At 51.1% G+C, this 10,277-nt stretch overlaps 1 long non-coding RNA gene across 4 annotated transcripts in view; it reads right to left on the reverse strand.

Annotated features, from left to right (window-relative positions):
- Positions 1-229: 229 nt before the first annotated feature.
- LOC112970444 overlaps positions 230-10,277 on the reverse strand; it is an 11,134-nt gene continuing 1,086 nt past the window's right edge. The window contains exons 2-4 of one of the 4 annotated variants that reach the window (XR_003255007.1): positions 3,810-4,185; positions 2,947-3,106; positions 230-1,515 (exon numbers count right to left, since the gene is read on the reverse strand). This is a non-coding gene — a long non-coding RNA (uncharacterized LOC112970444). Of the gene's footprint in view, positions 1,516-2,946; positions 4,186-10,277 lie in introns of all 4 variants that reach the window. The other 3 variants (XR_003255008.1, XR_003255006.1, XR_003255005.1) reach the window with 3 other exon arrangements.

The following is a 10,277-nucleotide window of genomic DNA, read 5'->3' on the forward strand; positions in this document are numbered from 1 at the left end:
CGCCGCCAGCTGACCGAGGGGCATGTTGCAGTTAACAGCGAGCTTTCGACGGCCACAAACCAGAGCACTTTTGTCTCTGCTCAAGAGAGCAGCAAACTCTGCCTTACAAAGCGCCTTTTCTTTGCTCTGAGGATTACTGCCCTGTGCCAGAAGGATCCTGCGGCAAAAATCCCACCTGCCTCAACGGTTTATTCCTTCTGCCCCGACCGCCAAAATTGCCSGTGGGCTAATGCACTGGTGGAAACGCTATGGGGTGACAGCCCAGAACGCAAAGCAGCAGGTACAGCCTCGTGGAGGGCTCCCAGCCTGAGGGGGACAGCCCTGGAAACAACAGYGCGGGATTCAGCGCAGAGGAGAACGGAGAAAAATGGAGGAAAACGCAAATGCCGCGGAGGTAACATACTGCGCTTCATACTGGGACAATGTTTAGGGGCAATTTATGCATTTGGAGAGGAAAGAATTGAATTGTAGCGTGGAAAAACGTTAACTGGAAGGTGTAAGAAGCAGCACAGTATGTCTTACATCACTACGTATATCACTGCTGAACAGCCGCCAGGCTAATCCACTTGCATTTTTTATGCCAAATTGGAATAAACAACGAATAAAAGGGAATAATCCTGGGAGGGAGAAGGCTGTCCACGAGCCAGCGGCTGCCAAACCGGCCGTCTCGGTGGGCGTGATGGAAAGAGACTGACTCAAAGGAGGGTGGCTGAGGAGCGCTCCGGGTTCGCACCAGCTCCACGTGAATCGCACAGAGGATTTTCGAAGTCGGTCTCATTCGCGCCATGTGAAATAGAGCATCCAACGTGACGACAGAAGTTCAAGCTCTGCACCGAAAGGAGGCGGCAGCGAGACCCATCTATTCGTTTATCAGGCGAGAGGGTGAGCGGCCGCTGCTCCGTGCGAAGAACGCATGGGGAAAAGAAAGGTACGGAGAGCAAGGGGTGCGGAGGGGAAAGTCGGCGGAGAGAGGAAAAATAACAACACCTAACAGGCCATTCTAATCAGTCGCTACGCGGGAGCTAAACGCAGCCCCAAATTGCAGAGCACTGCGCCATGGAAACGGGTGGATAACCACCACGCGCAGAAAAGGCGGAATTCTGCAGCCGAGCAAGGGCTCGCGGGGCACTGAGCAGGTAATTATGAAATATCATCCGGGCAGAGGTTTCTTTGCTTCAGAGCAGTTAAAACATAGAAAGACACCAAAAGGAACTGATTACACATTTTTTACACAGTGATGTCAGAATGCAGCTGAGTTAGATTAAATACACAACCACAAGTCACTGACCTTGCTACAATACCACCAACAATATTAGCATTTCATAGAGGGCGAAGCCTTGCTTTCCTTTCTTAAGTCCCTTCTCTCTGACCTTGAAGATTTCCTAGCTGRTCTCGAGACATGATGCCCATCATCTGGGGAGTTTTCTTCACCTTTGCAGCCTGGAGGCTCTTTCTTTCCAAGGAAAGCAGGATTAGTCTTCCAAACTAGAAGTTTTGGGTCAGTTACAGCTTCTTCTAAGAGAAAAGAAGAGCATGGGTTAAACCAAAGACAAACCATCCTCAGGAACTGGGGCCCTGCAGGGCTGGAGCTTCCAGCCCCAGCAGCAGGTGGGAGGGATCGATGCCCCCGCAGCGGGGCACAATCCTGCCCAAGGAAAACGGAGAAACTGGAAAGCGCCTGTTTGCTGAAGTCTTGCTGCTTAAAACTAGATTAAGCCAACTGGCTGAGTCTTTCCTTGGAAAACACAGATTTCTGTGTTCATTTACTCGTCACAATGCAGAGATAAATAAAGATATGGGAGGTACTTGGGCATCTGAGCTGCCAGTAACCCAAACCCGCTCAGTCAGACATCTCGGTTTAACGGTAAAGCAGAATTTCCACGGAKCTGGGGAACACACTCAGACGTTGCGCGCAACCACGCGCTCTCAGTTCCAGAGGGTTGGAATTTTCTGAACATTTATTAAGAAAAAAACATTAAAAACCCTAAAGTAATTATCCAGCTATTTTCACCCAAACTGAAGTTTCTCATGCCGGTAACCTACCTATTTGTGGAAGAGCAACACTTAGGGTGACCAGTGATGGGGCAATGCATCACAGCGCTGAGCGTCACGCTGATATAGCTCACTGTGAGTGCACATCCCAGAATTACCCTCATTCTGGGATTTATTCCATAGSACATGCAGGACAAGGAAGCAAGAGGAACATATACAGCTAATTTGATACCCAAATCAACAGGTGTTTGGTAGATGCGCTCCAGGTACACAGTCTCCAGCAATGACCTGGGATAAATTTCCTTATGGTTTAGGRAAGCATCTTGCCCTGTGAATCTAGCAGCATGTTCAGGCTGCATCCACTCCACCATTGCATTTATTTTAAAAGACAACATGATTTTAAAATATCACAGTGGTGTTTTCATCAAACACCGCTTCCCTTGATCATTGCACGTTGGCCTGATCTGCTAAAAGATCTGACCAGACCTTATGCAACGCTTCTCTGCCGAGTGCTTTTCTTTGCACAGCGTGAGAACGACTTGTCCTTACAAAGAGTGAAAAAAAAGATGAGGCCGTGTGTTTGGAAAGAAGCTGCGCAAAATACCTGGCAAAATATATCAATATTTGTAATTGCAGYAGCAGCTGCTGTTCTGTGAGCAGCCACAAACGATGGCCGGTTTCCCGCGGACCTGGCACCTCCTCTCCCCATCGCCATCACCGCCACCTCCCAGCTCTTCCTCCCTACGCTCCTCATCGCCACCCGCAATATTTCCATTTTCTCCGCACACCCTCCGACGGCCACGCAGCAAATCTAGCTCCTGCCCGTGTTCCCCGAGCGCTGGCCAGGCAAAGGGCGTAAGCACGGGGCGCTGGGGCCAGGACACCTGCGCGGGGCGGCGGGACGGCACGGGGGGACCAGGACTGCCGATCCTTCTCCAGGCTGATCTGCCCTACCTGATCTTAACTTTAAGGAATGCCACATTGCTGAGGACTCTTTATGTCTCACAGGTTTGCTTCAGGTTGACCACGGGGTACAAAACGCATTAGAGGACAGAAACACAGGGTGACGGGCAGAGAGTACAACCATCAGACTCTTTCCTTAGAAATCCACACTCTAAAAAAAGCATCAGAGTACCAAAGTCAGTAACACACCACAGAAAAAGGCCCATAAGACTGAGCTAAATGGGAGGAAAACTGAGTAACCCCAAGAGAACGGAAATACAGGAAGATCTCAAAATCCTTGTTCTCCATTGCAAATTATCTCAGTAAAAAGGCCTAACTATAACACCAACCATTCAACAACCTAAGGATATAAATTAGCCTTCTGCTACCAGCACATGTAAAACCCAATGAATTCCAAACAGATGGTTTATTTAAAGATCACATTATACGTAGTATAATCAATATCCAGATTACAGCAGGGCCGCTGCAAGGAAAAAGATATAATTGTAGACATGTGAAAACCCTCCAGTTTGGACAGAGACTGGGCAAGAGTAATCAGCACTTCTTAAAGTCTTAGAAATTCAGTGAAAGAGCTGAAGTGTGTGTAATTACCAGGGAGAGTCATTGCAGCAAAGCAGATAAAGTTAATTATACAGTAAAGGAGCATTTCCAGTTGATATGGTAGTAATCACAGTCAACAGAGAAGTGCCCAACAGAAGGAACYGCATACAATAAAAGCGATCATTTGGTGAAAGTATACAGCACAAATTACCTAAAAAACAAAGGCAGATATAGACACACAGCTGGAGAGGACAGGTCTTAATAAAGATTTGTGGATTTCTGCATGCAGCAGGGTATCTTAAGAAGCAACCGACCTTCACCTATGGACCGTATCCCACGAAATTCTCATGTCGGTCTGGAGGAGGTACGGATATTTGTGCTTCRCTTGGGGAAGCAAGGGCCAGATCCAGCACCAGGCAAAGTCCGGGAAAATATTCACCTTGTTTCTCAAGAGAATTGCTCAGTTACATCCTAGGTACTTCTGTGGTATAGGAAAAAATGTGCCAGTACAAAACGGAAAGTCTAGAGTACCAATTTTCTGAAGGTCAATCTGCATTTAGGAGAAAAGGAGCAGCAAACAGACCTCATTTTGAAATTCAAACTCCCAGTCTACCATTTCGTACCGCTCCGTTTAGCGACRTCTCTATCCACCTGATGGCATTGAAAGCCGAGGGTCCTGCAATACAGCCGCTGAAATGAAAGGTTGTCTTTCAGGTTCAAGCACAAGTCAGGCATTTGCATTTGTGTATATTTAGGTATCTTTACAAACATCCTTTTTTTTGGCAACAGGACAAACACGGTGCAGAGTTTCCGTGCAGCTGAATCATGAGAAGGTTTCCCAAGTCTGCTCAGCAGCTGCCCCGTGCTCCGGGGAGGAAGGCTCAGACGGGACCCAACCTCCTCTCGGCTCCGGGATGGATGTGCCRCGCAATTTTGGCAGCTCGCTCACATTTCTGTTTCAGCCCTGATCTCTCCCACCCCTGAGCCCAAGCCATTTCATCCTGGAACTTGCTCTTCCCGCATGTTTACGCAGCACCAAATAAAGTGGTTCTCACCTATCAAAAAGGAGGGTTTCCCCCCACGACCTCTGAAGCAGCTGCACTAAACGAACGCAGCCCCGCRCAGCAGCCTGCAGCCGCCCGCTCGGAGGGGACCGAGCGAAGGAAGATGCTCCTCAGCCATCTTATCGCTACCTGCCATTTTGATTTCTCATGGCCATTACGTACTAATAGCTTTTCAGATCGCTAATTAATGATACTGTTTAGCTGAGCCTTCCCAGGATAATAAACACCTCTAAAATGGCTGTTTGCTAGAACATGCTGATTAATGGACTTTAATGCTGTAAGAGCCTTAATTTGGGGATTACGTGAAGTGTTGTCCTTCAAAGCATCCTGACACACTAACAGGGAAGGATTGGCTGATATGAAAATATCCAGATAAATAAATGAAACACACCAGTTAAAGTGAAACAGATACCTGGATGATGAAATAAAATTAGCAGGAAGGAGAAGGAGAAGGTGACGAGACAGCTGCAGAAAGGTCTTGAGAGAGACTTTGAGTGCAGAGATCACGGGCGTCGTCTATCTGTCCCTGGACTTACCAGCGCCCTGGGCTTGCCCAACGCCGGCCGCCGGAGCGGCGCTGGTGGAGGACTTGGCCCTGTGCCTCTCATTCCTCACTAATACAGATGGCAATTTTTGTGCACCACACTTCCAGAGACTATAGCCATATATATGTCAAGGATAATTACTTACGAAACAAGATGATAAACTTCTAGGTGCTTATTTGGAAGAAATCGATGCCTAACGCCCTATAGGTTTATGCAGAGTCATATATTAATTAGACAGTGCAGATCTAGGGCTGATCTTAGTATTGCAGTCAACGTGTAGAGTAGTGAAGGATGAGCAATGAAGTCAAACGTGACTCCTGTACCACCTGTTCCAGAATTAAGTTAAAACAGCCTTGAAACAAGTGCATTGGCCTTCAACTGCCCAAGCATCACAGCATGGCTTCCAACAAGGTAAGGAAGCACGGCTGGTATTGCTGAGAGGAACCAGATGTTGAGCAAGCGAGGGGGGACACCTCAGCCTCAGCGTTCGTGGGGATGTTCAGCGCTCGCAGCTCCCGCCTAACGCTGCGTTGGCTCCTTTCTGCCTCTTACTAGCTGAAGACAGCGAGGGAGGCACTGAAACGTGCAACGAGCCTGAACACATTGCTACCAACACGACTTTGACCCAACTCCCTTGGCATGCAGAAGCCCTGGGTGATCTGCCCCACAGGACAAAGCTTTTTGGCCCTGTCCGGGACACCACGGGGTACCACTAATGCAGCCTGCCAGAGCCGTTCGCCATCGCAGGAGCAGAGGGAGCAGTCCCGTGCGCGGGGCGGTGGGATTTCTGCTGCTCACAGAGACCTCGGGGGCCCCGAGCACGGACCTGACCTGCTGGCGGCGGGTGCTCAGGGTGCCAGGATGGTCCCTGTCTCCAAAGGCCAGGACGCCCAGGTAACACCACCAGACCTCCGTGGTGAGCAGAGCATCTCCACGACCCGCTGCTGGCAAGTGCCACGGACCAGGAGGTCTCAGGACCACACAGGTCCGTATTAGCGCCCTGCCCCTTTCTTACTCCTCCCTTGGAGACCCACCGGTCACCACCGCCGAGCACGGTGCTCCAGGGCCAGCACAAATTAAACGCCAGGGATAATTACTTAATCCTCGCCTCTGCTTCCCGCAGGCGAAACGGGAGGGGGGGCTGCAGCCGCCGCAAGCAGCAGACGGCTGGGCCGTTCCGCTCCGCACGCCGGGGAGAAGAAAAACAAGAAGCCCAGCAGCTAGGAGCGAGAAGACGAGCGGAGTTATTCCTCCGAAACACTGTCACCTGGCGGCTGCTGGCGGGCGGCGGGCGCACGCCGCAGCGCTGCCGGAACGGCTCGCTCCGGGCCGAAAGCCGGCCCGTTGGCGTTGGGCCTTCCTCTGCCCGGGCGGACGGAGCGTCCCGCTCCCGCGCCCGCCGCAGACGGACGGCAGGGACGGCAGGGACGGCAGGGACGCCCGGCGTCATCCCCCCGCGGCCACGGGAGCCGCGATGCCCGTGTCGTTCCCCTGCAAGCGCTGAAGTCGCTGCCGTCCGTCACCGGCCTCGTATCGGCACTTCCGCGTCTTGCTGGGAAGGAAGCTGCCATCCGGGGTCCGTTTTGCGGAAAGGAGAGACCGCGTTTATTCACTGGGATCCTTTTAAATGCGGTAAGGCCGCACGAGAACCGCATTCGCCGCACGAGCCCYTACTTCTTCATATAAAAGACTTGAGATGCAAATATTCTGATTTCTCTCACATTTAGCAGCGAGCATCACGTGCACGGAGCTGGGCTCCCTTACTCCCATTCATTGCTTAAATATACACAAATATGCAAAGCGTGGGCAAATATTTACAGACAAGAAATGCTGTTTTTATTTATTAACTAGTGTTTCACACAGTTACAAAACAAAACACAACACTGTAGTAATAACGAAGCCCAGGAAAATTAGGAATCGACTTCCTTACTCTCTTTTCACTCCTAACAACTTACTTTGGGGCCAACTAAAAAGTGGCAAGTGCAGAAACGGTAGAACGAAATTCTCTTTTACATGGCACATAACGAAACTGTGGCACCTACTGCCACAGTGTCGTGTGGACGCCAAAAATTCAGCACCGCTAACAGGGAGCRGATACTTGTATGGACAGAGCTGGAATAGGTAGGAATGACGTGAATGCTGGAAGAGAGGCAGACCTCAAGCTGTGGCTGCAAACCGATCTTTATTAGGGATTARCAAGAGAGCTAATGTGGCAGCCGCGTTATCTGCTTACTGCGGAGTTGCGCATAGTTTCCACCTTCCACCAAATGCTGGAGAGATGCAATAACCGGCGACGGGATCCGATTCGACGCAGCAATTTTTGCGACCTAATCCCAGCTCCGCCGCTCACACGAGGAACGCTCCCTCGTGTGTGCCTGAGCGTACGAAACATCAGCCTTACTTATCAGGAAAAAAACCAACTGTCCTTTTTCTTCCTAAACAAGGCATGCTGAGAATAAACAGCATACCACAGCACCAGAGCAGATTACCCAAGAAATATATCTGGGGACGCGATTCAAAAGGAAAATATGCAAGAGGCCTAAAAGAGTCTGTCGCAGAAAACGTAATTAATAGGTTTCTGAGCAAACACAAAGGCCAACAGACAAATAATATAAACACTGCTGCAAAAGATCTACGCGCAGTGCTGYGCAGAGCATCAAAGCCCTCCCTTATCACACGACCAATAAAAAGGGGTTGCAACTCCAAAAAGAGACAGAAGACAAAAAAAAGTCTGCTCTTAGAGAGCCAAAGGACCTGCCCAGCTTAACACACAGATTYGCCTTTGTGTTATTCTAAAACACGGCACAACTGCAAGCCAGTGATTTAAATGAAAAATGAAAAAATCAGAAGMGCATAACAAATATTAGCACTTATCAGAGATGCAGCAGACAGCAGTTCCTTCCGGCAAACTTATAAATAATTCATGCCCGATATAAGGGAACCAATCTCAGGACAACACCGTGAGGGAMCAGCGGAGGAAGCAGTTTCTCCCACGACCTAGAAGAAAAATCCGACTCCCAAATACAGGAGTGGAAGAGTGCCGCGTTTAAGACCTGATTCCAGCAAAAGACACCACTTAAGCATACTAAGCATCCAGAGGACGTGGCAAAGGGAGCCTGGAGCTGCGCGGTGGCGGGTGCCAGGACACCCCTGGCCAAGCCCAGGCACACGAAATCCCAGATAAAAAACATGCAAAATACGTTTTTATCTTACTACGCTCAAAGACAAACATCCAAAAGAAAACAAAGGCTGATGGTTGGTTTTTTTGACATGGAAAAAAAAAAAARAAGCTTTGGTTTGGGATAGCATGCYGGACTGRCTCTTAACATCTCYRCAGAYGGGAATTAATGCRGACACGYGCTATTGCCATGTCCCTGTGCCCCGYCTGTAAAATTCAGCCTGAAAACAAACAATTTGCAATTTGTTTCCACTACCTCATGTTAAAAGCAAAGCACCAAACATCCGAAAACTTGGTAAAAGAACTTTAGCAAAGCAAACTGAAGCCGGCAACAGGGTGGACTGCTCGGATCGCTACTACGCGACACGGGAAGCCAGCGAGCGCCCGGACCGGCTGCGGCAATGCAGGGCCGGCAGCCAGCGGAGCCGTGCCACGGTCCCTTCCTCCTTACAGCTGATATATCGCCATACCCCACCRCTATATTGGAGCATTTAAACTATTTGCACTTTTTTTTGCACCAGGAGAGAGAAGCGATTGTGGCGAGGGAACCTGTTCCCGAGAAATTAGGCGGCTTCCCCTTTTCTGCCTTTCTGCTCTCCTCCTCTGGCTCCACCGCGGCCGCGCTCTCACCCAGCGCAGCGGCTCCGAAGCCACCCGGCCCCTCTGCGACGACGGCCCAAAAACCGAACAGCAACAGCGCGGCTCCGTCCCGCCGCTGCCCCGAGCGCTCCCCTGCCTAGCGCATCGCCCCACGTTATCGGAGCAGTCTGGCGGCCCGCGCAGGAACGGCAAGCGCCCGTGCACGCTCCTGGGAGAAAAGCAGCAGCACCACGCTGCACCCAGGACTTCAACAGCGATGGACTAAGCGTGCTATATAAATGCAAAATATTGGAGCTAGTGGAAATTTTTTTGCATTTCAAATGGCTAACGGGGGAAGAGATGGTTTGTGACTCCGGGCAYATGCAAATATCTACAGGCAAAGTTTGCTTAAGGTGGCACATGCGTTTCTGAGCGGCGGAAGCGGTGGGTTTTAGGAGATGCTGCTGAGTGTCAATGGGATAAATCCATGCTTTTCATAGCCTGGGCAAATGTACAGCGTCTGGGGGTCCGGCCACATGTGTCTGTGGTTTGTGAGGCCTCTCCGGCACAGGTACATAGATGTTTGCAAGGACCCTACGTGCCTTGAGAGCTGCGTCTGTGCCTGCATCTATCCTGGGAAATCCCCTTCTTTCCAGTGGGCCGCGGGGAGTTTTGAGAGCGGGTTTCTCTCTCTTGGTCTGTGTTTCCCCCTCCAGGGATTGCTGTGACTGGGCAGCATCTGCCAGCTGCCTCCGATGTATCAGAGCAGAGCCCTTATACCCTATGGGTGCACAGCCCCTATGGCCTGCACTGTGGGCACTATACCGGCCACGTGCACAGCCCCTGTAGCTTGTATGCACATGCATCCCCTACAGCCTGTGCATGCGCAGCACCTACAGCTTGCACTGGGTGCATGCAGCCCCTATAGCCCACATCGTGGGCATAACATCTATATCCTGTGCATGCACAGCCCCTGTAGCCTGTGTGCACGTGTACCTATAGCTTGTGCATGCACGGCTCCTACAGCTTGCACCGTGCACATGCAGCCCCTATGGCCTGCACTGTGTGTCTGCAGCCCCTATATCCTGTGTGCACAACCCCTACAGCCTGCACTGCATGCATGCAGCCCCTATAGTCTGCAGCTTTCACATGCACAGCCCTGACACCCCGTGCATGCACAGACCTGCACCCCGCACGTGAACACCCTGCACTTGGTGCACGCGCACCCTGCACCTGCACACCCCACACTTCGTGCGTGCACATCCCGCACTTGGTGCACGTGCAACCCGCACCTGCACACCCCACACCTCGTGCGTGCACACCCTGCACACACACCCTGCACCTGCACACCCCACACCTCGTGCGTGCACATCCCGCACTCGGTGCACGTGCAACCCGCACCTGCACACCCCACAC

This window comes from Apteryx rowi, unplaced genomic scaffold (assembly GCF_003343035.1).
Source record: "Apteryx rowi isolate R43461 unplaced genomic scaffold, aptRow1 scaffold_4, whole genome shotgun sequence".
In the NCBI taxonomy this organism is placed as follows: Eukaryota; Metazoa; Chordata; class Aves; order Apterygiformes; family Apterygidae; genus Apteryx; species Apteryx rowi.